The sequence below is a fragment of the Clinocottus analis genome, unplaced genomic scaffold (genome assembly GCF_023055335.1).
Source record: "Clinocottus analis isolate CAN_PGR_092001 unplaced genomic scaffold, fCliAna1.0.p SCAF_12, whole genome shotgun sequence".
Classification (NCBI taxonomy): Eukaryota; Metazoa; Chordata; class Actinopteri; order Perciformes; family Cottidae; genus Clinocottus; species Clinocottus analis.
The window spans coordinates 12,281,450-12,288,049 of NW_027175843.1; positions in this window are offsets into that span (position 1 = coordinate 12,281,450).

Below are 6,600 nucleotides of genomic sequence, written 5' to 3' on the forward strand. Positions count from 1 at the left end.
CGTTCAACCCACAGACGGAAACGCTAAAAAGCACAAAGGACTGATCAACACAACTGGGGTATGTTTGTTTACCCCCCCCCCCCCCCCCGCTCCCAAGAAAAATCTAATAATTAATAAATAGATAACTAAGTTTCCAATACTAATTTGAGGTAAGATAACTAACTTTAATAATGAGTCTAACACATGGCAATACAAGTGTTGCCCAAGTTCTACTACTTGCAGTCTATTCAAGTTACATTTTCTCATGGTGCTGCCTCTATACATTTTTTTGTACTTTCCATAATTCTCTCGGACTTCACATGCAAGTTTCCCTTATATCAGTACAGAATTGTCAAGGCAACTCAATGGAGTTGCAGGATACTGGACCCATGTTGTTTTTTCTTCAGAAATCATTCAGCTGATGATGGCATGGTTAAAAAGTTAGCAAGCGAATGGACCTTGAGTTGAGACTGATTTGAACTGCTGTTTCCAAAGCCTGTAAGGTCAGTGTGTAGGATATGCATACAACAGTGTTGACATTGTGTGTTCCAGTTACGGCCAGCCCAGCTTGTCCTGTTTTGTACCCCGAGAGACCAAATTTAGGAACTATAGCATCCAATCTGTCAAACATGTGGGGACAAAGAATTAGAAATTATCCGGGATTGTCATCAAGTTGCAGGTTACAGGGTCTCTGTGCGTTTTGATAGTTTGTTCATTGGATTAAATTCAAAGTGGCAGAAATGAGAAAATAACTTGTGTTTTCCTTTAATCCTCTCAGCTGCCGGGAGGAGAGCAGGTGAAACTTTTTCAGTTAGTCGTCGTCTTAAATTCAGACAGCAGTAAAAACCCCAGCACCTGGGTCTGATCCAGGGTCAGCTGACTGCGTATCCATCTCACTGAGCACATCAGGCTACTGAGCTGGTCTCCTGGCTACAGGGACGACAAGACGAAGGTGCCGGTTATTTTGTCGTTTCTGATACTCTGGATTTAATCCAATAAAGTTAACCATCCCCGGTTAGTGTCACCAATACACAGATTCCAAATGTAAACTGTCGTGCAGAGACCCTACATATACATTACAATATGTCATTTTGACTGGTTTCTGCAGTTCCATTGTATTTTTTTTCTTGCCCTGCTTTTTCTTTAAATGTAGATATAAGTTTTATAACTGATGACCATCAATATATTGTATGGACGTAGCAGTAGAGTTGATATTCTGTCCCCTATTTGGAGCATCTGGCTATAGACTTTACATCTTGCTTCTTTAAATCAACATAGATGAGAAGTACCAGCTGGTGCTCAAAGTCATGGAAAGTTGGATCACCCATATTTGCACAGTAACTGAACTAATCTGCTGCTGATTAGGATCATGTGGTGTGGTGACAAACTCTCGAAAAAGCAACTGAGAACAGGCCTTTATTCTGTGGGTCTTAACCGGAAGTGATTTCTTAAAGTTGCATAGCTTGACGTTTACTTTGAGAAACCTATGCAAACTAGCCAATTGCGTCGGAGTCAACCGCCCCAAGCCACATATAAAGATGAATGGCAAGAAACGGTGACGTCATCATCTACCGCGTCGCAAGATTCTAAACAAGTTGGACCTGAACGGCCAACAATGAAGGCGGCGCACCTTTAAATGTTGTATAACTTGATGAACCGCAGAGATTGATCAGGAGTCTTTGTGTGCTGTTTGGAGACTATGTCAGAGCTAACATTACTCACAGGCAAACACGTGTTAGCCACTCTGTTGGAACTCTGTCGCCCTAGTTGCCATAATTATTATTATAACATTATTATTATTATTATTATTATTATTTTAAATGCAGCTGCTATTTTCATCATTTGATCAATGCTAAATAAGAATCAGGCCTGCTTTATTGTTAGGACTACTATAAACAGAGCATAATATTATAATACTATTATATGTATTAGGGACTGCCATTTAGGATTATTTTCATTATTGTTTCATCTGCTGTTCATTCTCTTGGTTAATTCACTAGCCGATTTTGTCCATAAAATGTAAAAAAAATTAAAATGTCGATCACAGTTTGACAAAAGATGGAAACGTATTCAAATGAGTTGTATGTCTGAGCAACAGAACAACACACATATTCAGTACTACTCACACAATAGAAGCTGGAAGTTAAAAAAAACAATCAGTTATAAAAACAGTTGCTGATAAAGTTCAAGTGATCGACTAATCGATCAATTGGCTTATTGTTGTAGCTCGAATTTGATTCCCTTTTGAGATTGTGTTACGGTGTTTAAAGCTGTCAGTCAGTTTGCCAGTGATTTAGACCTTTAACGATACAAAACAAAACAAACAAACCTCGAAATCTTCATATTTTCTGCTTTGGTGATGGAGAATCCAACAATACCTGGAAAAGCACAACAACCCTACACGTGTTATGTAAATTTCATTTTTACCAAACGTCTTTGGAAGCAAAATGTGCACACGACCAAGCATATAAACACAACAGGCAAAGAACATTCTGGTGAAATTACCAATGTCTTAAAACGGCAGTATTTTTCCACACACACACGACGCACAAATGTGCACAGGCACACACATGCACAATCACATTTGTAAAACCTGTGTTACTGCAGCCATTAGGCAGTGATTAGTGAAGGCGACGACAGGTTTTCCTCTTCATCAGCAGGCCTCTCCTGGGACTTCCATTGGCTCCATCCAGCCTATTAACGCTCCGCAACATGAGGAGGGAGGGGAGTGGTGCCTCCCATGGTGGCTGCCCTTAGCCACACTACACACGCTTTCATTAGTGTGTTAGCTAAATGATTGGCCTCAGGACAGCCCCCGAGCCCTGCAATGCATGTGTTCGCTTATATGTTCCATCCACTGGGCAATTTATTCATTTATTCATCCATGTCTGCATTCGCACTCGATGATGGCATCATTTGGTAAATTTGATTGTATTTTCTCTAAACTGGATGGGCACAGCGCTTTTAAAAAAAACGCCAGCGACTCAGAGGTGACCGAGCATACAGCAGTGAAAGTTGGGCACAAGCGTATAATTACACAGGATTACATTCATAGCGTTACCTGAAATAAAACAATGTGCAAACACACACGTGCATGTGCTTCTCTTACTAATGGAATACACTGTAGAGCTGAAACTATTAGTCCATTCATTGATTATTGTGCAATAATTTTCATAATTGATTTATGGTTTCAAGCATTTTTATTTGAGATTCTTAAATGTTTTTCTCTGTTTGTACATACATTTATTTAGATTTGTTTGGTCGTCCCAAACCAGAAAGACATCACCTCAGGCTCTGGGAAATTAATTATTAATTATATATTTTTTCATTATTTTCTTAAATTTTGCAGACCAAGTATTTCAGTGACATCCAATAGATTAATTAATAATGACAATGATAAGTTGACCTTGTAGCACACTGCACAGTGGACGATATCTAGTTGAAGGTGTGTAACATTTTGACCCATCTGCATTGTGCCACTCTGAAGAAAATGGTCCCTCAGAGGTTCTCGGAAATATATATTTTTTTATAAGAAAAGTACCAATTGAAAACCAATTGAGAATAATTGCACAACAGTTATTCACTGCTGAAGATCATTAGCCATATAGTGATCTATGGGGTATTAATATTTCACTTTGGAGTCACAAATGCTTCTGTGACATCTTTTGAGCTTAATAACTTTGATTGAGCCCGTTGACCTCAGTATGATGAAGTGAGTAATTGGGATGAGTGTAAAAGAAAAGCGGTGCCTCGAATGCCCACCTCTGTTAGAAATACTCTAATAATTTACATGTAAGTGCTTTCTGAATGAGTCTGTAAATGCTCACAGCTCCAGCAATCTTGAGTTTGGAGAGTGGTGAGCCACCCTGACAAGAAAGTTCAGCACTTAATACAAGACGCATAATAAAAAAAAAATCCATTTTTTTGTGGTCATAATTGACATCTGTAACGTAAGCCGTGATGACGTTTCCCATCAAAGGGATTACAGAAAATTAAGGCAAATGGAAAACTGACATTGACACCGGCATGTGTAAAATGAGCTAAATGTACTTGTATGATATCTTTAGAACATGTTAATTACACCCTGAAATTAAAATTACAACAGTTGGTCTGTGTAATTTACATAGAGGTCATGTTGTGCTAATATGGCACTCGTTGGAATAGACAGCCAGCAACAATATGGTTAAGTCTGACCCACTGACATTTTCAGCTCCAAATTATGCACATTGTGTGAATTAAATTAATTAGAGAATTCATTAAGAAATATGGCTTGCGGAAATGAGAATAATATTTAGTTATGTGATGTAATTCTCTTCCATTGTTACAGATAATTTGTTTCATAACAGTTCTTGCGGTAGTTTCCCTCCTGTACTAACTATGATGTATGTAATTTGTTAGCCATTTAATTAATTATGATTAGAATTAGTGAATGTACAGCTTGTTTTGACAGATGGTTTCCATCAGGGAGACCTTTGCACAATTAACTTATAATCAATTACACCCTATTTTTTTTGTGTTTGTTGCATCTTGAAGTTTGTATGGAAAATGTCCACAGCATACGCATTGTAGGAATGCTTTACTTGGAATACATTAAATGAGCAATTATCTATAATTTCCCCACTAATACAAGACAGATAAACAACGTTGACTCATTTCATGCTTTGTGAGGTACCTGCAAGCTCGTGCAGACTGTTCACTTAACGACTGTTTCATCTGTGTTTAATTGTTCTGTTTAGCTACTTATGTCCTCTGTTTGATAAATTAATGGAACTCTTAAATCAAAAACAATTATCCCCCAAATGAGAGAAACATAAAATATATGTTGTGAATATGTATCACTTTCCAGCATTTTTATTTGACTCTTCTCTCAACCACATACAGTGCAATTATACTCACACTGACTTGCACACCTCATTATTGGCTTGTTTCAGTTGTTTCACATCATCTTACACATATTTGATCATTTCAAGGGCTTAATGCAGACAAATCTGTTTCCAAACCAAATGGAAAAAAGCTTTGGGAGCTCGGTGGCAACGTTGTTGTTCTTGTTTCAGTCCACAAGATGGAGCTTTAGTTCTGCTCATGTTGGGCACTATATGATGGTATGACTTTTGACTTCATGGCGGAATCTGCAACAATAACTCATGTTGCTTTATTCCCAATGCAATATATCCATAATTTGTAAAAAATAAATAAATAAATAAATAAATAAGCACAGCAATATTATTAGTTTTTAATGGATATAAAATGTGTGTACATATATGTTAATCAAAAAATACACCCATCAATGTGACATAAGAGGTGCATTGTTTATATCTTAGTAGAGATTTAAGTCAGATGGTTTTTTTTGTATAATAAACCTTTGTGTTGCTTTAATAATGGGTTTTAGCAAATCGTAAGCTAACCACTAATTCTGTTCATTTTGTGTTTTTCTTCAGGCTTAGAAGAAATGTTAGAAAGGGTTGCAACTTCTGCGGCATATACAGGTAGAACATTTCCTTCATGACATGACCGTATCTTAGTTTTTGTAGGATCCACAGAATGAGACCAAGGATAAGACACTGATTTAGTGTTAACTGTGAGAATAAGTAAATAAGAAAAAAAAAAATAGCTTATGATCTAATAATTTATAAAACTGAAAGCATCTGCACTACAGATCAAAATAAAAATCTTGTTTTGTAGGACCAAATACTTCTCCAAAAAGTTGAATTGCACCCCAGTTTAAAGAGTTTAAGGAGCCTTTATCAATTTTTTTTCCCCAGGTGACATGAAGGTGGTACTGATTCGGCTCCCACTGGACATGACTTAATGTCTGACATAAAAAATAACTACATAATTTGTCTCAATCCAGAGGGCTGACTTGGCATGGACAGCAGCAATCCTAAATGTCACCCTATAATGAGTTCTGGCCAAAGGTACACAGTTAGGACAGTGCCCGCTGGCACCTGGGATGCCCACTGGCTAGCGTTTTACCCCACAGCCATTTGGACAACCCCAGTTTTCTTTGTGAACACTGCCGTACACCATTTGCATCCAAACAAAAAGTTTCCGTATTGTGAAGTTTCATTGTCCCCTGGCAATGGAGTCATTTAAAACAGACTACAACAGAATACATTGAGATGTCGTTGTCTATGACTCACCTCTGCTAAACCTTAAGTTTTATGAAGATAACACATTGATTATTGCAATGATCGTATGACACTTTGAGCTATTCACCAATTTGCCGTCTTGTCAAAATGAATGCAGGAAGACTTTCAGTTTTGAGGAACTTGACTTCTTTTGTTTGCCTTGTAGACGAGCTAATGGCAACACACTGGGCACATTATCTTACAATGGCACAGGAGATGAGGGAACATTGTATCTAAATTAACTTTTTCTATTTCCTGGTGAATGAAATCAATTCCATCCTTTTATGTTACTTTTCATCTGCCTTTTGTCTTGTTGCGGAATCTTTTCTTTTTCTCCCTCATTCATCTGTTTTGCCCTTTCCTTGATCTGATAGCATTAAACATATAATTAAGTCATAAAGGAGGGGACTGATGAGTGTAGCAGATGGTAATTGCGTCCTACATTTGAATGAAATGATATGCATTGCTACAATTTACAGCCTTCGCCTCATAT